Below are 25,642 nucleotides of genomic sequence, written 5' to 3'. Positions count from 1 at the left end.
ACCGTTTCAATCCGATCGGTCCTTCGGTTCCATCAAATTCCAAAGGTTTGCAGGCAGTGAATTCTTTGTAGGTGCATCCTACACGATTTCCTGTACTGCTAGATCCAAGGTTATTGTTGGTATGTAGCGCAGCCTGTACTGCGGCTATGTTTGAAGCTAGAAAAGTACGGAATTCCTCTTCATTCATATTCACGGTGTGTCGAGTAGTCGGTGCCATTTCCTTCAAAATAGTCAAATGGAACAAGTTAATCATACAGAATATTAAGAGTAGTTAATAGTATTTCGTAGCATAATATGAACTCATTTATAAAAGCTTTTTCTTCATATTAGCGTTTTATAAGTTTAAATTCGGGTAGTACCTACCCGTTAAGTTCATACTTAGTAGCTAATATACAATTCAACTACTACAATTCTATATGAAAAACTGATTATAATAATATTTCGCGTTCAAACTTTTATACAATATTTTACAAACTTACAATACCGCTTATTTTACATAAAGCATGAAATATAGCACACAATAATTTTGATACAAGATAGTTGTGAAGATAATTCTAGCTAGTACACAAGTCGTTCAGCAAAGGCAATAAAGACACGTAATTCATACGTCCAGAAACAAGTCATGCATTCTGGTTTTACTAGGACTACTTCCCATCCTTGGTCTTGTGCAACATAACCGTTATGGCCGTTGATAAGACAGCGTGTTGTAACGTCGTCAAAGGGACGAGGGTTACGTAATGTCCGACAGTCCCGTAATAATCTAAAAACCTCATTTCTTACCCCAATTACCGACTCCGTCACTTGTGGAAACGTTTTGTTTAATAGTTGTAGCCCGATGTTCTTGTTCTCACTTTGGTGAGAAGCGAACATTACTAATCCGTAAGCATAACATGCTTCTTTATGTTGCATGTTAGCTGCTTTTTCTAAATCACGAAGTCCAATATTCAGATATATTGAGTCAAAATAATTTCTTAACCCGTTGCGTAAAATAGCATTTGGGTTCCCCGCAATATATGCGTCAAAGTAAACACATCGTAACTTATGGGTTTCCCAATGTGATATCCCTCATCTTTCAAACGAAAGTCTCTTATAAACCAAGACATTCTTGGAACGTTCTTCGAATGTCTTACAAACTGATCTCGCCTTAAATAGTTGTGCCGAGGAATTCTGGCAGACTCTAGACAAGATTTCATCAATCATGTCTCCGGGTAGGTCTCTTAAAATATTGGGTTGTCTATCCATTTTGTGTTTTTAAACTGTAAAATAGACAAAAGTTAGATTCATAAAAAAATACTTATTAATACAAGCAATTTTTACATATATCATAAAGCATAAGAACACTATATTACATATATTACACCACACGAATACAACTATCTTATTCCGACTCGGTCATTTCTTCTTCTTCGGTTTTGGTTCGTTTTTCCAAGTTTCTAGGGATATATGATGTTCCCCTAATACGAGCCTTCGTTGTCCACATTGGTTTAGAAAAACCTGGTGGTTTAGAGGTTCCCGGGTCATTGTTACAACTTAAGAACTTCGGGGGTTGACGATACATATAAAGTTCATCAGGGTTGGAATTAGATTTCTCTATTTTTATGCCCTTTCTCTTATTATTTTCTTTTGCCTTTTTAAATTCAGTTGGGGTAATTTCTATAACATCATTGGAATTCTCGTCGGAATCCGATTCATCGGAGAATTGGTAATCCTCCCAATATTTTGCTTCCTTGGCGGAAACACCATTGACCATAATTAACCTTGGTCGGTTGGTTGAGGATTCTCTTTTACTTAACCGTTTTATTATTTCCCCCACCGGTTCCGATTCTTCTTCCGGTTCCGATTCTTCGTCCGGTTCCGATTCTTCTTCCGGTTCCGACTCTTCTTCCGGTTCCTCTTCGGGAACTTGTGAATCAGTCCACGAATAATTCCAATTTACATTTGACTCTTCATTATTATTAGGTGAGTCAATGGGACTTGTTCTAGAGGTAGACATCTATCACATAATATCAAACACGTTAAGAGATTAATATATCACATAATATTCATATGTTAAAAATATATAGTTTCCAACAAAAATGTTAAGCAATCATTTTTAAAGAAAACACGGTCGAAGTCCAGAATCACTAATGCATCCTAACAAACTCGATAAGACACACTAATGCAAATTTTCTGGTTCTCTAAGACCAACGCTCGGATACCAACTGAAATGTCCCGTTCTTATTGATTAAAAACGTTCCATATTAATTGATTTCGTTGCGAGGTTTTGACCTCTATATGAGACGTTTTTCAAAGACTGCATTCATTTTTAAAACAAACCATAACCTTTATTTCATAAATAAAGGTTTAAAAAGCTTTACGTAGATTATCAAATAATGATAATCTAAAATATCCTGTTTACACACAACCATTACATAATGGTTTACAATACAAATATGTTACATCGAAATCAGTTTCTTGAATGCAGTTTTTACACAATATCATACAAACATGGACTCCAAATCTTGTCCTTATTTTAGTATGCAACAGCGGAAGCTCTTAATATTCACCTGAGAATAAACATGCTTTAAACGTCAACAAAAATGTTGGTGAGTTATAGGTTTAACCTATATATATCAAATCGTAACAATAGACCACAAGATTTCATATTTCAATACACATCCCATACATAGAGATAAAAATCATTCATATGGTGAACACCTGGTAACCGACATTAACAAGATGCATATATAAGAATATCCCCATCATTCCGGGACACCCTTCGGATATGATATAAATTTCGAAGTACTAAAGCATCCGGTACTTTGGATGGGGTTTGTTAGGCCCAATAGATCTATCTTTAGGATTCGCATCAATTAGGGTGTCTGTTCCCTAATTCTTAGATTACCAGACTTAATAAAAAGGGGCATATTCGATTTCGATAATTCAACCATAGAATGTAGTTTCACGTACTTGTGTCTATTTTGTAAATCATTTATAAAACCTGCATGTATTCTCATCCCAAAAATATTAGATTTTAAAAACGGGACTATAACTCACTTTCACAGATTTTTACTTCGTCGGGAAGTAAGACTTGGCCACTGGTTGATTCACGAACCTATAACAATATATACATATATATCAAAGTATGTTCAAAATATATTTACAACACTTTTAATATATTTTGATGTTTTAAGTTTATTAAGTCAGCTGTCCTCGTTAGTAACCTACAACTAGTTGTCCACAGTCAGATGTACAGAAATAAATCGATAAATATTATCTTGAATCAATCCACGACCCAGTGTATACGTATCTCAGTATTGATCACAACTCAAACTATATATATTTTGGAATCAACCTCAACCCTGTATAGCTAACTCCAACATTCACATATAGAGTGTCTATGGTTGTTCCGAAATATATATAGATGTGTCGACATGATAGGTCGAAACATTGTATACGTGTCTATGGTATCTCAAGATTACATAATATACAATACAAGTTGATTAAGTTATGGTTGGAATAGATTTGTTACCAATTTTCACGTAGCTAAAATGAGAAAAATTATCCAATCTTGTTTTACCCATAACTTCTTCATTTTAAATCCGTTTTGAGTGAATCAAATTGCTATGGTTTCATATTGAACTCTATTTTATGAATCTAAATAGAAAAAGTATAGGTTTATAGTCGGAAAAATAAGTTACAAGTCGTTTTTGTAAAGGTAGTCATTTCAGTCGAAAGAACGACGTCTAGATGACCATTTTAGAAAACATACTTCCACTTTGAGTTTAACCATAATTTTTGGATATAGTTTCATGTTCATAATAAAAATCATTTTCTCAGAATAACAACTTTTAAATCAAAGTTTATCATAGTTTTTAATTAACTAACCCAAAACAGCCCGCGGTGTTACTACGACGGCGTAAATCCGGTTTTACGGTGTTTTTCGTGTTTCCAGGTTTTAAATCATTAAGTTAGCATATCATATAGATATAGAACATGTGTTTAGTTGATTTTAAAAGTCAATTTAGAAGGATTAACTTTTGTTTGCGAACAAGTTTAGAATTAACTAAACTATGTTCTAGTGATTACAAGTTTAAACCTTCGAATAAGATAGTTTTATATGTATGAATCGAATGATGTTATGAACATCATTACTACCTTAAGTTCCTTGGATGAACCTACTGGAAAAGAGAAAAATGGATCTAGCTTCAATGGATCCTTGGATGGCTCAAAGTTCTTGAAGCAAAATCATGACACGAAAACAAGTTCAAGTAAGATCATCACTTGAAATAAGATTGTTATAGTTATAGAAATTGAACCAAAGTTTGAATATGATTATTACCTTGTATTAGAATGATAACCTACTGTAAGAAACAAAGATTTCTTGAGGTTGGATGATCACCTTACAAGATTGGAAGTGAGCTAGCAATCTTGAAAGTATTCTTGATTTTATGAAACTAGAACTTTTGGAATTTATGAAGAACACTTAGAACTTGAAGATAGAACTTGAGAGAGATCAATTAGATGAAGAAAATTGAAGAATTAAAGTGTTTGTAGGTGTTTTTGGTCGTTGGTGTATGGATTAGATATAAAGGATATGTAATTTTGTTTTCATGTAAATAAGTCATGAATGATTACTCATATTTTTGTAATTTTATGAGATATTTCATGCTAGTTGCCAAATGATGGTTCCCACATGTGTTAGGTGACTCACATGGGCTGCTAAGAGCTGATCATTGGAGTGTATATACCAATAGTACATACATCTAAAAGCTGTGTATTGTACGAGTACGAATACGGGTGCATACGAGTAGAATTGTTGATGAAACTGAACGAGGATGTAATTGTAAGCATTTTTGTTAAGTAGAAGTATTTTGATAAGTGTCTTGAAGTCTTTCAAAAGTGTATGAATACATATTAAAACACTACATGTATATACATTTTAACTGAGTCGTTAAGTCATCGTTAGTCGTTACATGTAAATGTTGTTTTGAAACCTTTAGGTTAACGATCTTGTTAAATGTTGTTAACCCAATGTTTATAATATCAAAAGAGATTTTAAATTATTATATTATCATGATATTATGATGTATGAATATCTCTTAATATGATATATATACATTAAATGTCGTTACAACGATAATCGTTACATATATGTCTCGTTTCAAAATCATTAAGTTAGTAGTCTTGTTTTTACATATGTAGTTCATTGTTAATATACTTAATGATATGTTTACATATCATAATATCATGTTAACTATATATATAACCATATATATGTCATCATATAGTTTTTACAAGTTTTAACGTTCGTGAATCACCGGTCAACTTGGGTGGTCAATTGTCTATATGAAACCTATTTCAATTAATCAAGTCTTAACAAGTTTGATTGCTTAACATGTTGGAAACATTTAATCATGTAAATATCAATCTCAATTAATATATATAAACATGGAAAAGTTCGGGTCACTACAGCTGCTGCTGCTGCTGCTGCTGCTGCTGCTGTTGTTGTTGTTGTTGTTGTTGTTGTTGTTGTTGTTGTTGTTGTTGTTGTTGTTGTTGTTGTTGTTGTTGTTGTTGTTGCTGTTGGGCCGTTTGTTGTAGTTGCGATTGATGTTACGATTGTTGGGATAATTGTTGCGATTATTATTGTAATTGCTGTTGTTGTTGTATTGGTGATTCTTATCACCGTTTTCCTCCCACTTTCTTTTGACTTGCTTCACATTGGCCTCTTCAGCCGTCTGTTCTTTAATTCTTTCCTCAATTTGGTTCACTAGTTTGTGAGCCATTCTACATGCCTGTTGTATGGAGGCGGTCTCGTGTGAACTTATATCTTCTTGGATTCTTTCCGGTAATCATTTCACAAACGCGTCGATCTTCTCTTCCTCATCTTCGAACGCTCCCGGACACAATAGGCACAATTCTGTGAATCGTCTTTCGTACGTTGTCATATCAAATCTTTGGGTTCGTAACCCTCTAAGTTCTGTCTTGAGCTTATTGACCTCGGTTCTGGGACGGTGCTTCTCGTTCATCAAGTGCTTGAATGCTGACCACGGTAGTGCGTACACATCATCTTGTCCCACTTGCTCTAGATAGGTATTCCACCATGTTAACGCAGAACCTGTGAAGGTATGCGTAGCGTACTTTACTTTGTCCTCTTCAGTACAGTTACTTATGGCAAACACCGATTCGACCTTCTCGGTCCACCGTTTCAATCCGATCGGTCCTTCGGTTCCATCAAATTCCAAAGGTTTGCAGGCAGTGAATTCTTTGTAGGTGCATCCTACACGATTTCCTGTACTGCTAGATCCAAGGTTATTGTTGGTATGTAGCGCAGCCTGTACTGCGGCTATGTTTGAAGCTAGAAAAGTACGGAATTCCTCTTCATTCATATTCATGGTGTGTCGAGTAGTCAGTGCCATTTCCTTCAAAATAGTCAAATGGAACAAGTTAATCATACAGAATATTAAGAGTAGTTAATAGTATTTCGTAGCATAATATGAACTCATTTATAAAAGCTTTTTATTCATATTAGCATTTTATAAGTTTAAATTCGGGTAGTACCTACCCGTTAAGTTCATACTTAGTAGCTAATATACAATTCAACTACTACAATTCTATATGAAAAACTGATTATAATAATATTTCGCGTTCAAACTTTTATACAATATTTTACAAACTTACAATACCGCTTATTTTACATAAAGCATGAAATATAGCACACAATAACTTTGATACAAGATAGTTGTGAAGATAATTCGAGCTAGTACACAAGTCGTTCAGCAAAGGCAATAAAGACACGTAATTCATACGTCCAGAAACAAGTCATGCATTCTGGTTTTACTAGGACTACTTCCCATCCTTGGTCTTGTGGAACATAACCGTTATGGTCGTTGATAAGACAGCGTGTTGTAACGTCGTCAAAGGGACGAGGGTTACGTAATGACCAACAGTCTCGTAATAACCTAAAAACCTCATTTCTTACCCCAATTACCGACTCCGTCACTTGTGGGAACGTTTTGTTTAATAGTTGTAGCCCGATGTTCTTTTTCTCACTTTGGTAAGAAGCGAACATTACTAACCCGTAAGCATAGCATGCTTCTTTATGTTGCATGTTAGCCGCTTTTTCTAAATCATGAAGTCCTATATTCGGATACATTGAGTCAAAATAATTTCTTAACCCGTTGCGTAAAATAGCATTTGGGTTCCCGCAATATATGCGTCAAAGTAAACACATCGTAACTTATGGGTTTCCCAATGTGATATCCCCCATCTTTCAAACGAAAGTCTCTTATAAACCAAGACATTCTTGGAACGTTCTTCGAATGTCTTACAAACTGATTTCGCCGTAAATAGTTGTGCCGAAGAATTCTGACCAACTCTAGACAAGATTTCATCAATCATGTCTCCGGGTAAGTCTCTTAAAATATTGGGTTGTCTTTCCATTTTGTGTTTTTATACTGTAAAATAGACAAGAGTTAGATTCATAAAAAAAAAATACTTATTAATACAAGCAATTTTTACATATATCATAAAGCATAAGCACACTATATTACATATATTACACCACACAAATACAACTATCTTATTCTGACTCGCTCGTTTCTTCTTCTTCGGTTTTGGTTCGTTTTGCCAAGTTTCTAGGGATATATGATCTTCCCCTAATACGAGCTGTCGTTTTCCACAACGGTTTAGAAAAACCTGGTGGTTTAGAGGTTCCCGGGTCATTGTTACAACTTAAGGGCTTCGGGGGTTGACGATACATATAAAGTTCATCGGGGTTGGAATTAGATTTCTCTATTTTTATGCCCTTTCCCTTATTATTTTCTTTTACCCTTTTTAAATTCAGTTGGGGTAATTTCTATAACATCATCGGAATTCTCGTCGGAATCCGATTCATCGGAGAATTGGTAATCCTCCCAATATTTTGCTTCCTTGGCGGAAACACCATTGACCATAATTAACCTTGGTCGGTTGGTTGAGGATTTTCTTTTACTTAACCGTTTTATTATTTCCCCCACCGGTTCTATTTCCTCCTCCGGTTCCTCCTCTTCCGGTTCTGATTCTTCTTCCGGTTCTGATTCTTCTTCCGGTTCTTCTTCGGGAACTTGTGAATCAGTCCAATATATATTCGACTCTTCGTTATTATTAGGTGAGTCAATGGGATTTGTGCTAGAGGTAGACATCTATCACACAATATCAAACATGTTAAGAGATTAATATATCACATAATATATACATGTTAATAATATATAGTTTCCAACAAAAATGTTAAGCAATCATTTTTAAAGAAAACACGGTCGAAGTCCAGACTCACTAATGCATCCTAACAAACTCGATAAGACACACTAATGCAAATTTTTTGGTTCTCTAAGACCAACGCTCGGATACCAACTGAAATGTCCCGTTCTTATTGATTAAAAACGTTCCATATTAATTGATTTCGTTGCGAGGTTTTGACCTCTATATGAGACGTTTTTCAAAGACTGCATTCATTTTTAAAACAAACCATAACCTTTATTTCATAAATAAAGGTTTAAAAAGCTTTGCGTAGATGATCAAATAATGATAATCTAAAATATCCTGTTTACACACGACCATTACATAATGGTTTACAATACAAATATGTTACATCGAAATTAGTTTCTTGAATGCAGTTTTTACACAATATCATACAAACATGGACTCCAAATCTTGTCCTTATTTTAGTATGCAACAGCGGAAGCTCTTAGTATTCACCTGAGAATAAACATGCTTTAAACGTCAACAAAAATGTTGGTGAGTTATAGGTTTAACCTATATATTATCAAATCATAATAATAGACCACAAGATTTCATATTTCAATACACATCCCATACATAGAGATAAAAATCATTCATATGGTGAACACCTGGTAATCGACATTAACAAGATGCATATATAAGAATATCCCCATCATTCCGGGACACCCTTCGGATATGATATAAATTTAGAAGTACTAAAGCATCCGGTACTTTGGATGGGGTTTGTTAGGCCCAATAGATCTATCTTTAGGATTCGCGTCAATTAGGGTGTCTGTTCCCTAATTCTTAGATTACCAGACTTAATAAAAAGGGGCATATTCGATTTCAATAATTCAACCATAGAATGTAGTTTCATGTACTTGTGTCTATTTTGTAAATCATTTATAAAACCTGCATGTATTCTCATCCCAAAAATATTAGATTTTAAAAGTGGGACTATAACTCACTTTCACAGATTTTTACTTCGTCGGGAAGTAAAACTTGGCCACTGGTTGATTCACGAACCTATAACAATATATACATATATATCAAAGTATGTTCAAAATATATTTACAACACTTTTAATATATTTTGATGTTTTAAGTTTATTAAGTCAGCTGTCCTCGTTAGTAACCTACAACTAGTTGTCCACAGTTAGATGTACAGAAATAAATCGATAAATATTATCTTGAATCAATCCTCGACCCAGTGTATACGTATCTCAGTATTGATCACAACTCAAACTATATATATTTTGGAATCAACCTCAACCCTGTATAGCTAACTCCAATATTCACATATAGAGTGTCTATGGTTGTTCCGAAATATATATAGATGTGTCGACATGATAGGTCAAAACATTGTATACGTGTCTATGGTATCTCAAGATTACATAATATACAATACAAGTTGATTAAGTTATGGTTGGAATAGATTTGTTACCAATTTTCACGTAGCTAAAATGAGAAAAATTATCCAATCTTGTTTTACCCATAACTTCTTCATTTTAAATCCGTTTTGAGTGAATCAAATTGCTATGGTTTCATATTGAACTCTATTTTATGAATCTAAACAGAAAAAGTATAGGTTTATAGTCGGAAAAATAAGTTACAAGTCGTTTTTGTAAAGGTAGTCATTTCAGTCGAAAGAACGACGTCTAGATGACCATTTTAGAAAACATACTTCCACTTTGAGTTTAACCATAATTTTTGGATATATTTTCATGTTCATAATAAAAATAATTTTCCCAGAATAACAACTTTTAAATCAAAGTTTATCATAGTTTTTAATTAACTAACCCAAAACAGCCCGCAGTGTTACTACGACGGCGTAAATCCGGTTTTACGGTGTTTTTCGTGTTTCCAGTTTTTAAATCATTAAGTTAGCATATCATATAGATATAGAACATGTGTTTAGTTGATTTTAAAAGTCAAGTTAGAAGAATTAACTTTTATTTGCGAACAAGTTTAGAATTAACTAAATTATGTTCTAGTGATTACAAGTTTAAACCTTCGAATAAGATAGCTTTATATGTATGAATAGAATGATGTTATGAACATAATTACTACCTCAAGTTCCTTGGATAAACCTACTGAAAATGAGAAAAATAGATCTAGCTTCAAAGGATCCTTTGATGGCTTGAAAGTTCTTGAAGCAGAATCATGACACGAAAACAATTTCAAGTAAGATTTCCACTCGAAATAAGATTGTTATAGTTATAGAAATTGAATTAAAGTTTGAATATGATTATTACCTTGTATTAGAAAGATAACCTACTGTAAGTAACAAAGGTTTCTTGATCTTGGATGATTACTTGGAATGGATTTAGAAAACTTGGAAGTAAACTTGCAATCTTGGAAGTATTCTTGATTTTATGAAACTAGAACTTTTGGAATTTATGAAGAACACTTAGAACTTGAAGATAGAACTTGAGCGAGATCAATTAGATGAAGAAAATTGAAGAATGAAATTGTTTGTAGGTGTTTTTGGTCTTTGGTGTATGGATTAGATATAAAGGATATGTAATTTTGTTTTCATGTAAATAAGTCATGAATGATTACTCATATTTTTGTAATTTTATGAGATATTTCATGCTAGTTGCCAAATGATGGTTCCCACATGTGTTAGGTGACTCACATGGGCTGCTAAGAGCTGATAATTGGAGTGTATATACCAATAGTACATACATCTAAAAGCTGTGTATTGTACGAGTACGAATACGGGTGCATACGAGTAGAATTGTTGATGAAACTGAACGAGGATGTAATTGTAAGAATTTTTGTTAAGTAGAAGTATTTTGATAAGTGTCTTGAAGTCTTTCAAAAGTGTATGAATACATATTAAAACACTACATGTATATACATTTTAACTGAGTCGTTAAGTCATCGTTAGTCGTTACATGTAAATGTTGTTTTGAAACCTTTAGGTTAACGATCTTGTTGAATGTTGTTAACCCATTATTTATTATAACAAATGAGATGTTAAATTGTTATATTATCATGATATTATGATATATAATATATCTTAGTATGATATATATACAGTTAAATGTCGTTATAACGATAATCGTTACATATATGTCTCGTTTCGAAATCATTAAGTTAGTAGTCTTATTTTTACATATGTATTTCATTGTTAATACACTTAATAATATATTTAATTATCATTTAACATAATTAACCAAGTGTATCAATATCTTAATATGATTCATATGTACCTAGTAAGACGTTGTTATAACGATAATCGTTATATATATCGTTTTCGAGTTTCTTAAATTAATAGTCTCATTTTTATGTATATAACTCATTGTTAAAAAAACTAATGAGATACATACTTATAATAAAATCTTGTTAACTATATATATAACCATATATATGTCATCGTATAGTTTTTACAAGTTTTAACGTTCGTGAATCACCGGTCAACTTGGGTGGTCAATTGTCTATATGAAACCTATTTCAATTAATCAAGTCTTCACAAGTTTGATTGCTTAACATGTTGGAAACACTTAATCATGTAAATAACAATTTCATTTAATATATATATAAACATGGAAAAGTTCGGGTCACTACAAAAACCAGCTATGAAAAGGAAGAAACCAGCTACCTCAACTAGTACATCCACCGTCTCACATACTGGTAAAGCAGTAGTTGTATTAGAATCTAGTGCTCTCTGATCATAAAGAGCAGCCCTAGTCTTATATATTGACTACCCACTTCTAGTATTAGAATCCGTTGCTTAACTATTTCTTGGTAACAGGCAAATCCAAACGAGCTAAAGCTGGATCCAAGCAAACCACAGGAGGGATTGCCCCAGTCTCAACTGCTGCTTTTGCAAAGAAAGCTGCTATGGAACCTGGTGAGTCTCTAGACCAAACAGCAGAAATCTCTAACCTAATTAAAAATCTTTTCACTGCTGACTTGAAAAATGAAAATGGAGTTAAAGGCACAACCTTTACTCCCAAGCTGACTAGTTTTAAAACTAGTGTTAAGAAGAGTAGCAACCCATACTCTTCTAACCAGGCACTTCCACATTTTTCTAAAATGAACATCATGCAATATACTCTGCTGACAGTACAACCAGCAGAGAACATAACTGACCCCTAAAGCAGTCTTGAGCTGGTTCCTCATCGTGTTGAACCAGCTCATGCCACTGCACAGCCTAAATGTTACTTGGATTATGCTAAGATTCTCACTCCTACATCATTACCAGCCATAACTCTTACACTGTCTGGGTCAACATGTGTTGCCAATGAGTCAGCAGAGTCACATCTGTACTTACAGACACCTAACTCTATCTCAATTGAAGGGCTGACTAAATCACCAGTCTGTCCCCAGAGACCAACAACAGATGTAATTGTTGAGTTAAATTTATTTGGTTCTACAGTTGTTAACATAAAATGTTCTTTTGTTTCAGTTCTTAGCATGGTAGATGAAAAGGCAGAGGGGGAGCAAGAAAAGGATGTTATTGTTTCTCTTGATGAACTCTCTGTTTCTGCTACTGGTTTTGGTGCTACTGATTTATCTACTGGTGGTACTGCTACTGGTACTGTTGCTTCTACTGCTGCTGGCTCTAGTGGAGATAATGTGGTTGCTGGTTCCACTGTTCTTACTAACAATGAGGAGTTAGCTACTGCTGATATCTCTGCTACTCCTCCTACTGTCTCTGGTATTGTTGCTTCAACCACTGATTCTGTAGTGGTTGAGGAGATGATAATGGAACCTCCTCCTGCACTTGAAAAGGTCATTGGTAATATTGTTAAGGAGGTTCTTAATGTTGATATTTCTGGCACTACGACTGTTACTTCTACAACTGCTTCTATTGAGGAGATTATCATAGGTAGTGACCAAGATGACGTGGTGCTTACTGATGAGCTTATCGTAACAAATGCTACCTATTCTGCACATGTCACTGGTTCTACGGAACCCACTATGGATACTGGTACCTCTGCTACTGCCACCACTGATTCTTCTCAGGCTACTGCTGAGAAGAAACCATATGTGTGCCAGGTACCAGATCCTGATGAAGTTGTACCTAACTTCGTCTATAGGGGAGCATCCATCACTCCCAGAGTTACTTGTGGGTAGATCAGCTGACTATTGATCCCCAAAGTGCTATAGTCTCAGCCAGCAAATTACCAGAAGAGGAGCTGACTGAGCTACTATCTCAGCTGGATCGACCAGCAAGAGAAGAGATATATGAGAGGTTGGCCACGTTACAACAAGTTAATGAGCAGCCATACTATCACTACTTTGGTATGACTCCAGCTGCTTCTCCATGGCCTGGTACATGGAGGCCTCTCAGGTTCATCATAGATCCAGCTACTGGTAAATGTATTATGCAAAATGTCCATGATTCGCCAGTACCTTCTGATTCATCAGCTTCTTCCTCATCATCTTCTTCATCTGATGGTGATGCTGATAAAGGTACTGGTAAGGGCGGACCAGTCACTCATGATAATGTGACTGGTTCCAAAGACAAACCAGTGGATCTAACTGATGATGCTGACAAGAATACCAGTGGTTCTAAACCTTCGGGTGAAGGTAAAAATGATGGTGATCATGGTGACGAGTCAGATTCTGACCTTCCACCTCCACCACCCCACGGAGGTACTTCTATGTTGACAAACCAGTGGATCTAACTGATGATGCTGATAATGATGCTGACAAGAATACCAGTGGTTCTAAACCTTCGGGTGAAGGTAAAAATGATGGTGATCATAGTGACGAGTCAGATTCCGACTTTCCACCTCCACACCCCACGGAGGTACTTCTATGTTGGCTGCTACTGATCGCCCCTCAACCAGAAGCTTTAATACTGATGATGTGGCTGCCATCTCCACTCTGGCTGTCTATAAGACATTAGCTGAAGTTATACCATATCTACAAAGCACCATTCGCTCTGCTATTATTGATAGAATGACTGAAGCCATACGCAGAGCTGGGGAGGTTACCACTTCTACCATTGAAAACCAGCTCAAACAAGTATGTGCTTTTGTTGATCTAGCGGTGGATGCTATTATCAAACAATTTGAAAAAGAGGAGGATCTCAGGAGGCGAATCATCTCTCATAATGAATATACTGATCATCTTGCCCATCTTCAAACTGATCTTGATGCTGCTAATCGAAGGAATCTTTATCTTAATGAAGAGAATCGGGTATTGACAGAGAGGTTGGATTCGCAGGAACAGCAAATGGCTAATATGGTCCCTGTCTCTGCTTATCTTCAATTGGTGGAGACTATGCAGCAAATGGCTGCCTTACAAGCAGAAATTAGGGCCACTGTTAATCAAATGGCCATGGGTGTTGCAAGAAATGAAGTTAGAACTTTAAATCTGTGTCTCCGACAATATGGTGTAGATCCTGGTGCCCATCTTTCTCCTGCTGATGCTAACTGGAACAACTTTGCATTTTCAGTGCCTGAGTCAGACAGTGACCTTGATGCACATGTTTCCCCTGATCATCCTTCTGCCCCTGCTGATGACAAAAAGGGGGAAAAGAAGTCTAAAAAGAAGTCCAAAAAGAGAAAACAATCTAAGGGGGAGCATGAGCATGAAAAGGCTCCAAAACAGCAAAGGAGAGATGGTGATGATGATGGTACTGGTACTGATCAAGGTGCTGGCACTAAGCCCAGCAAAGCTCATACTGAAGCTGGTGTACAGGCAGCTGGTGAATCTCAACCCAATGTGTCTGCCACATCAGTAGATGATATTGGTTCTAGCAGTAAGCCTAGTGATGTTTCTGAACTGGTTGTTGCTGAATCTTTTGTTGTCTCTCAAACAATTGAAAGTAAAATGAAAAGAAAACTGGAGAGACATCAGAAGAGACAGCAAGATTTAAATGATGCCTTTAATGCCAAATGAGAGGCTTATGTTGCTCGTAAGCATCACAGAATTGAACATAGAAGAAGCCTGGACCCAGACAAGTTGGATATTAATGATAAACTAATCAGCATTAAAAAATACAAAAGAGATGCTCGTAAAAGAAATGCTAAGTTCATGGTTAAGTATGACAAGAAAAAGGCAAAGCTCTATGCTGAGCGAGCAGACAGGATCAAAAGAATGACCCCTGAAGAAATGAAAAATTATCTGCAATCTACTGGGTCAGGAGGAGTAAGAGCTGACGTGTTCATGAAATGGCTAGATGCAATATTGGAAACTAGCTTATCTTCTCGACCAGCATCTTCTGCTCAGCCAGCTACACAACAAAATCCAGCAGAAATAATAGACCTTGATGTTGATGATGTTAAGGGGGCATCTTGCTATTGTTCCCTATCTGCCTCCAGCTGATACTAATCAGTTAGCTGGTACTGAAGACACAGCAAGGAGGGCTGTGATAGAAGACCCAGCCAGTAGTGTGATGCTGGGTGAAACAAGTGTTGAAGACCCAGCCAAGGCGGCTGATCTGGGTGTTAAATAAGATGATGATACTGTTGATCCTGATGACTTCACAGTCTGGGATAGAGGAGATCACTTATTTGTTCAATCACCTATCTCTCCCCGGACTCTTGCTTATTTTAACAGAATACAGGATGAACGTATTAATCAGTTTTCAGTGAGTTCTTCAGGCATATTAGAATCAATCATGTATCCTCCATCTTCCCTAAAGCCACATGATAAACACACAACTTGGGAAGATAATTCAGTTGCCCGTGGTGAGCCAAATCTATTAAGAATGAATCCAGATGAAAGAGAAGCTTACAGGCTGGAGATTACTGTACCTGAATTGCTTGAGCAAAGACAAGCAGCTATTTCTGAAAGGATACACCAAGTTAGATTGCTGCATCATCCTCTTGATCATCCACTCTACATCACTGCCTTAACTTATGGCATTGAAATTGGCATGTATCTAAATAACAGTGGTCAAAGGCTACATACTAATGAAGAGAAAGCTCAATTTCATGAGGCTCGGCAACTGGGTATGGTTCTAAGGCAGTATCGTGATGCCCTTAGAACTGAAAAGGGAAGGAAAATGATTGAAACAGCAAAGTCCCTGAATATTACAGCCGATGATTATCTTTTGGGCTTAGAAGTTGAAAGGCAAAGAATGGAGGATGCTGATGCTGAATATGCTGAAAGGGTATGGCTTCAGGAAGTAGAAGCTAAATTGGCTGCTGATAGAAAGCAAGAGGTTGAGTCCCTCAAGCTAGCCAAAGCTATTGTTAAGGAACAAGATAAATCTCTTGATGAACTGGAAGCTGCTGAGAAAGCACCTGCTACTGCTCCTATAGAAACTGAACGAACAATTGAGCTATCTAATCACTATTATAGGAGCAATTATGGTGATGTACTGACCAGGAGATCAAATCCCAGCAAGATTATCAAAGTGCACAGAGGCACAAAAAGAGCTTTCAGTATCAGCAGGGAAGATAACATTCAAGAGAGGGTAGACTACACTGATTTGAGATCCTTCAGTTTCAGTAAATGGATGGAGATATTGGAGTACTTCATTGGTAAAGCTGAAAGTGGTATTAAAAAGACATTGAAGCCAGAACTCCAAGAGCTCTTCAACAAAGCAACAAAATTTGGGAATGCACCAGTAGTAAACGTAGAAGAGGTACTTTCTCAAAAGCCTAAAGGAAAGAAATCTACTGGTGAAGGCCCACACAGAAGAGATCCCATCATTCTACCTCCTCATGTTCCAGTTTATGACTCTGATGAGCTGCCTTTCTTGTATTCTGAAGCCTGGGCTACCTGGAAAGTAAAAGAAGAAGAGCTATCTGGTGATGAACTAGAAAAGGATAAAGATAAAGACAGATAGAATTCTAATGCTTAAATTGTATCTTTTGTTACTTCATTTTTCATTATGATGTTTTGTAATTACTGTATATACTCTGTTGTAATGAAGATGAAATGAGTTAATCTTCAAAATCATATCAAGTTATAAGATATAGATAACTCAGCAAAAGATCCCAAAAACAAACTTAAAAGGGATAAATTTTCTGCCTATTTTTCATTAGGTCCCTCTGTACTGGCTTTAGTGTTTTCTCTAAATGTCATAAGTTTTGTCATCATCAAATAGGGGGAGATTGTTGAGTCCCCAAAATAATTAAGGATTTAATTATGAAAAAACTGTCATTTATTTACACTAAAATGTTATGTGCAGCCAGCACAAGTTTGTTTATTTATAGACAGCAAATATTGTTGTGTCAAGTGTTCAGTATGCTGCCTAGTCTACCAGTACAAGGTAGAGTGTATTGTTTGAATTAGCACAGGATGAGTACTCAGAAATTCAAGAATATCAAGTGACTCAGCATAAGAAGAACCAGTAAACCTGGTAAGCAGCATACAATACAAGACAGCCTTGCTCCATTACAAGCATGGTGGTTTCCCGAGTGGTCTACATCAATTGTACTATTCAGCAGAAGTCAAAGACAAAGTTGAACAGAAAAGGATACGCGTTGGCGGCTGACAAGTGACCTTACAAGACCATGTGAGAATGCAGAAGTTTAACGCATGTGCAGACATGTGCTATACTTTGTCAATGCCTAGGGAACACAATATTCTATTTGTTTAAACGAATAGTGGTGCCAAACCAAATTGGGGTGTTCCTGCAAATAGCTACCAAAGAGGAAAGAGGAGAGCACACTCTCTGATGCAGTTGTCCCCCCAAGTACAGACATCCTATGTACCTGTGGACAATAGAACTATTACACGGTTAATAGGACTACTATAAATTGTTGTATCCACTATTGTAACAACTAATGGTATGAGTTTATTTATTTAGAGTCCAAAACGTGTAATAGCTTTAAGTTTATCCTCTTAGCTATACTTAGGTAAATCTGTATCAACCAACTATCATTCCGCTAAGGATAGTTGAAATTCTTTGTGATTTAATCAATAAAGAATAACAGTTGAAAAATTACCTTTGATTCTATTTACATTACATGCTTGAATACTAAACTGTATTTAATTGGTTAGTTAAATATAAGAAATTGTATTCACCCCCTACAATACTCCTGTTGTTTATCAAGGGACCAACAAAGATTGTTACGAACCTTTTATTAAATGCAAAACGACATTAGACAAAAGCAGACGACATTGTTTTAGGTAAACAGTTGTTGCGGAAAATGTTTTCGTTCAATAACTTAAACATTGTTACAATAGTTAAGATGGCATACACATTAGTATGGGAAATTGTTTATTAGGAACAATACATGTCTTCGCTATATACTTTAAACATATTTTGGCAATTTACAATTACTATACACATTGAAAAAAATGGTACTCTTTATTAAACGTAAAGTGAGAAAAAAATTTATTTTAAAAGAATATTAAAAAAGTTTAAAAATTGAAAGGAAAAGAAATAGTCTATGATTAATACAGAAGTTCCTTGAGATTTGATAACGCTTGTAATGTTCACATTTTTTTATTATATTTTCATACTAAGTTATAACCTGCAAATTTTGCAGGGTTTTATATATAGTTTGTTAGTTTACATTATATATATATATATATATATATATATATATATATATATATATATATATATATAATTTGTGGTAAATGGTGTCAACCTATGATTGGTTGGCACCATTTGTTAATAATAACTTCTTTTTTTTTATTTTTTTCTTTTTTTTTCAAAATATGATTTGCCCAACACCCCCAAACCACTAACCCAATACCATCCGGATCCCCTGACCCGCTCCATGTAATGACCCGCCTTTTTTCGTTTACTTTCTGTTTACTTAATTTAAAGTCCGTTATATAATTATAACATCACCCGTTAATTTGCGTTTTTAAAATATTTCGTTTAGATAATTCACGCACCCGCTTCTAAATTCGTGGGACTAGAATTGCCAAGAAACCAAAGATTTGACTAGGTCAACTAGTCAAACCCTTTCTCCTCCATTCATTCATCACCTCCTCTTTCTCATAATACTTCCAATTTATGCTCTCAAATCCTCAAACATAAATTCATCATCTAAATTCGATCTAGTAAGCGTTCTTCAAAAAAAAAGTACATATTTGGAATCCTTGCATCTTCCTCTTTGAATCCATACTAACTTCATCTCGTTTGGGTAACTTTCTAAAAACACTAAATTTCTTGTTCTTGATCTTTAAAACTTAAAAGTGTGTTAATTAGTATCTATGGCTCAAGTCTAACATGATTATGTGATTTATATGCTTGTTCTTGTCATTTCGATGTAACTAGCTTAAACTTGAAAAGTGGCTTGATTAATCGTGAGATTTGGTTGATCATATGTTGTTAGATGTTAAAAGTGCATGTATTAAATGTGTTACTAGCATTACTAGCTTCAATTTGGTATGTAAGTTGACTTGGAAAAGCCTCATTAACATGATTAAGGATTTTATGATTGTTAGTTAGGGTTTGATAGCCTTTAATGTGATTTTTGATGCATTAAAAGCCTTGAAATGTTGTTTGTAAGTGTTTAGTAGTATTGTATGCGTAATTACCTACTAAACGGCGTATTATATGTGTGTATTAAGTTCCCGAATCATCTTATGCATTTTATGAACTTGAAACTTTGATAATGAGCTTTAAATGATCATTCGATGAGAATTCGGTTATTGAAAATGATGTTTTTGTTTAATGAAATGTGTTTAGTTGTATTCCTCGTTAAATTACCTTTCCAACGATATAAGATATGTGTTTTGAATGTTTACGGTTCATTAGTTGTGTTTGAAAGAAGCTTGGTTCGTGCACTTGAAAATTCAGCAACAGCACCTGAAACCAGGGGCCTCGCTATAGCGAGCCCTGGTGTGCACGAAATCTCTCTATAGCGAGAAAACCCCTGACCAAACTCAATTTTTGATTTTTTCACTTTCGTTCCTGCTTACTCGCAACTCCGTTTAACATGAAATTTTGCCAACATGCTTATATATGACTACGTTTTTATGTGTAATGGTCGGAAACCCAACCCGACTCCGTTGACTTTGACTTTGACCAAGTTTAACTTTTAGTCAAACTTAACCAAACACTTATGCAATCGTTCTAACTTGCGTTTATACTTATATCTTGCATTAAACTTGACAAATTGACTCATATGCTATATTAGTCGAGTCGTAACGAGCCATAGGACTAATTGAACACTTTAACCGACTTCATGCTTTACCGATATTGATACAACCTATTATTTAGGTTGACACTAACATACGTTCTTGCCCACGTTTACTTGTGAAGTACAATTACATTCGTGCAATCAAGGTGAGGTCATAGTCCCACCTTTTCAACAACTTTTACTCTTTAAACTATGGGATAAGAAACATATACGTATCATACTTTTATGCTTTGAACGCAAGTACGAAAACAAACATTCCACGTGTGAGTTAGAACAAAAAGGCCTCAATTCAATTATCATTAGTTACACTTGCAGGGGGTAAACGTGAACATATGTTGTGTGGATCCATACGGGCTTGACAAGCCCTCATTCGGACGGTTCGCTACCGTTAGCGGATGAAATATATTTTCGAGTACATAGTATAGGTTCTAACACTATGATAACGGGGTATGTGAACAGTTAAGTCTTGATAATTGGGTGCTCCACAAACGAATAACAACTTTAGAATGTAAACGATTTAGATAATCAACGTTATGGAAATACAAAATCTTGTGGTTCAAAAACAACGTTTACTAATACATCTATGATTCACCAACGTTTTTTGTTGACAGTTTTCTATATGTTTTCTCAGGTCCTTGAACGCTAGATGATACATGTTTCCGCACTTTATTTTGATACTTGCTTGGATGTCGAGTATACATGCATACATGGAGCGTCTTTTCACTTTACTTAAATTGTGTCGCATAGGTTTCAATTGTACTTAAAACGTTGTAACATGTTTAGTCATTGTACTACTTTGTAAACTTTGAAACATCCTTACATTTGAAATGAATGCGACATATTTTGATTAAACGTTGTTTTAAAGACTTATGACCACGTAACGGGACCTAAGTAGACGGTGCCGTCAATGACGATTTTGTCGGGTCGCTACAGATGGTATCAGAGCATTGGTTGTAGGGATTTAGAGTTCATTAGTGTCAACACCGAGTCATAGGGTACATTGGTGAGTCTAGACTACAACTGGCATATAGACTTGAAGTAGGACTTGCTTGACTACTTGTGTATTTATACTTGAACTCTTCTATTAGTATCTAACTCCTATTTTTCATCTTAATCTCACGTTGTTTATTTTAATTTACATGTCATCTTGACCTTATGAGGTAATGTCGAATGCACATATGAATTAGGTTAATATAATTGCCGGGATTATATTACGGTGACTCATATGGACATTCCGACATTATGTCATAAAGAATTTAGGGCGGGTCAAGGAAAATTTTCTATCTATCTTTATTCCATATCACGATTTGTATTATTGAGAATACTAATCAACGATATTCTTGTGTCTTGAAGGAACAATGCCTCCTCACCGAGTTCCACGCAATGAAACTCCTGAATAAGCTCTTCAACGAATGATAGCCACCACCGTAGATGCGGCCATGGCCGATCACTCCTCCAACAACAATAATAATAACAACAACCACAACAACAACAATCATGGAGCCAGAAATTCAAATGAGGGATGCTCCTACAAAACTTTCATGGGGTGCAAACCTCACACTTTCGATGGAACCGGGGGACCGGTTACTCTCACCCGATGGTTCGAACAAACGGAATCCGTTTTTAGCATAAGCGGTTGCCGGGACCAAGATAAGGTCAAGTGTTCCACTCACACCTTCGCTGGTATTGCTCTTACTTAGTGGAACACGTATGTACAATCGGTGGGTACCGATGAAGCCCACGCACTCTCTTGGGCAGACTTAAGAGAAAAGATGATCACCAAATACTTCCCGTGTGAAGAGACTCGAAAGCTCGAAAGCGAGCTAAGAAGTTTAAAAGAGGTCAGAAATGACCTCAAAGATTATAATCAATGGTTTTTCGAGCTAGCCCTAATATGTCCGGCCCTCGTAACTCCCGAGCCCCTGAGGGTTGAACTTTACATGGATGGCCTCCCTAAGAGCATAAAACACGGGATAATGTCATCCAAACCCGCTAATCTACAAGAAGCTTTGAAGATGGCCCGCCAATTGATAGAAACAGTGGATGAAATCGTAGTACTGGCACCTAAGACCGAGGATAAATCGGGTGGCAACAAAAGAAAATGGGAAGCCACTCAATCAAGCAACTACACCAACAACAACTTCACCAAAAAGCCTTTCACCTCCGATGGCAAGAAAAGTTATGCCGGAACTCAACCTTTTTGCAACAAATGCCACAAGCATCACTATGGTGAATGTGTCAAGCCATTTTTCCACCGGTGTCAAAGAAGTGGTCATGTGGCCAATGATTGTAGAAGTGCCGCCCCCGTTGCTCAACAGGGGCCCAATGCACCAAAGACGGGTGTTTGTTTCGAATGTGGCCAACCGGGTCATTTTAGAAATGCATGCCCAAAGAAGAAAGCTAACCCCAATGCACGCGGCCGAACTTTCAACATCAACACCAAGGATGCCCGAGATGACAATGAACTAGTCACGGGTACGTTTCTTCTCAACAACTCTTATGTTTCTTGCTTATTCGATTCGGGTGCCGATAAGAGCTTTGTATCCAAGACCTTGACTCATTCTTTTTGCACTCCACCACGCCCACTAGATACTATTTACACTATTGAAGTGGCCAACGGGAAACTATTTAGTGCTAAAAGTTTTATCGGGGGTGTGCGTTAAACTTAATGGGTAAAGAGTTTGAAATTGACTTGATACCTATAGAACTAGGGAGCTTCGATGTAATAATTGGTATGGATTGGTTAGCCAAAATGAAATCTCACATCCTCTGTGATCTTAAAGTGATTCAAATTCCTATCGAGAATGGTGAACCCTTAATTGTCTATGGCGATAAGAGTTGCACCGGACTCAACCTCGTCTCGTGCCTTAAAGTTGAAAAATATCTTCGTAAAGGTTTGATGTGTGCAGCGGTGTATACGAAATACTATTATTTTTAATACAAAATACGATACAATTTTCGCAAGTTTTAATTATTTATATAGATGGGATATACCTTGTGATGACCCGGGAATTTCCGACCAAATTTAAACTTAATCTTTATATGATTCCGACACGATAAACAAAGTCTGTAATGCTGAGTATCAATTTTTGAACTGTTTCATATACGCATTTGACCTTTGACTACTCCCAACGATTCACGAACAAGTTGTTTGTAATTAAATAAGTAATTAAATATATATTTATATAGGTGTAAATGATATTTAAAAGTAATAAAATATGGATTAATCAAATTAAAATTTAAAAATGCAAATTAATTAAGTTGTTAGTAAAAAGAATCTATATATAGATATATGATTTTTCGTACCAAATTAATATCATATGTATATGGATATATATATATATATGTATATATATATATATATATATATATATATATATATATATATATATATATATATATATATATATATATATATATATATATATAAATGATATAGATATTGCATGATGGAAATGATAATATTTAATTCCATGATGAAGTAACATAATATTTTAAGTAATGATATATATACTTATAAATATAAAACAATTAAATTTTCATATATATATATATATATATATATATATATATATATATATATATATATATATATATATATATATTATAATTAGTGTTCAAACACATATTATATAATGATATATATATATATATATAATGTAAAAATTCGATATGTGAAAGTATTATTAATATTATTGTTATTATTATGATTCTTTATATATATACACATTTACTATATAATTATACAAAAATAGATATATATATATATATATATATATATATATATATATATATATATATATATATATATATATATATATATATATATATATATATATATATATATATATATATATATATATATATATATATATATATAAGTATATAAAAATGATATATACCTAAACAAATATGAGATAAATACGTATTTCTGTTGTAAGTCATTGTTTTAGCTGAGTAAATTGTCTACTAGAATAAGCAAGTCAATCTGATCCTTTATGAAACAAACAAAATCAGTTAGAAGCGGATTTCACTTTTAATTTTTTTATCTTTTCCATTGTACTGAACGAATATTTTGTGTAGATTCATTCTAACTACAACACAAATGATAATTGAGTCATTTAGCTGTAACTATAATAGTTAACCACTACATACCCCTCTGCAGAATGCAATTCGAAAAAAACAGATATCTATTTTGAAAACAACAGATGGTTTACTCTGTTCTTGGTCCCAATATCAAACATCTCGATTTTTAAATAAATTTCAAATTGTGCGAATGTGGTTTTGTTAGTAATGTTTTACTAAAACTTTCTGCAAAACCTCAACTTCTAATTCTTATTATCGAGTTAGAATTTCAGAGTCAAACTTTTATTTTCAAAAGTCAAACTTTATGTTCATCAAGAAATTCATTTTTGATTTAATGTTTTTGTTGAAATTAATAATTTATAAGGTTTCTAGGAGTGTTTTAGTATCTAATTCAAGTGGCTATTGTGATCCAAAACGTTCATGAATTTGAAAACGCAATTGAAGTTCATAACGAGCTGTGCAGACATTTTTTTTCTCTTTATTTTAGATTCGATTCTGTTAGTTTAAAATCACATTATAAGTTGTTTTCAATTCAATTATAAGTATAAAATCAATGATCGTGTCTATAGGGAGTATTAATGTGGTCTCAGTTCGAATTACGTTATGAAGAAGATGAAGGAAAGGGAAGCAGAAAGGGAGGGTTTAAATAAATTTCGGTGTGGGTTAAATCAGAAAAACGAAAATAGCTGGATGGTCATGAGTGTTGGCGTGTAGCGGGAAGTCACGGGTTCGAGTCCCGACTTGGACAGTTTATTAATCTTTTTGGAGTCTTGAAGGTAGATCATTTATCAAGTAATTATTATTATTATTGTTACTATTATTATTATTATTATTATTATTATTATTATTATTATTATTATTATTATTATTATTATTATTATTATTATTATTATTATGATTGTTAGTGTTATTGATAATATTAATTGTATTATCAAAAATTATTAATTACTAATATTATTACTAATTATTACATAAGTATTATTATTATTATAAGTTATGATCATTATTATTATTATTATTATTATTATTATTATTATTATTATTATTATTATTATTATTATTATTATCATTATTATGAGCCTAATACAAATTACCAAAATAAATATTATTATTAGTATCGTTTTATAAATTGATAGTATTATTATGGTTATTATCAACAAAAGTAATTGTAATAAGAATCACTACTGACGTTATCGTTATTTTCATTAATATTAATATTAATATTAGTATCACTTTCGTAACTAATAGTATATTTAGTATTATTACTAAACAAAAGTGTCATTATTATCAAAA

This window comes from Rutidosis leptorrhynchoides, chromosome 3 (genome assembly GCF_046630445.1).
Source record: "Rutidosis leptorrhynchoides isolate AG116_Rl617_1_P2 chromosome 3, CSIRO_AGI_Rlap_v1, whole genome shotgun sequence".
Lineage (NCBI taxonomy): Eukaryota > Viridiplantae > Streptophyta > Magnoliopsida > Asterales > Asteraceae > Rutidosis > Rutidosis leptorrhynchoides.
This window is presented reverse-complemented; position numbering follows the sequence as displayed.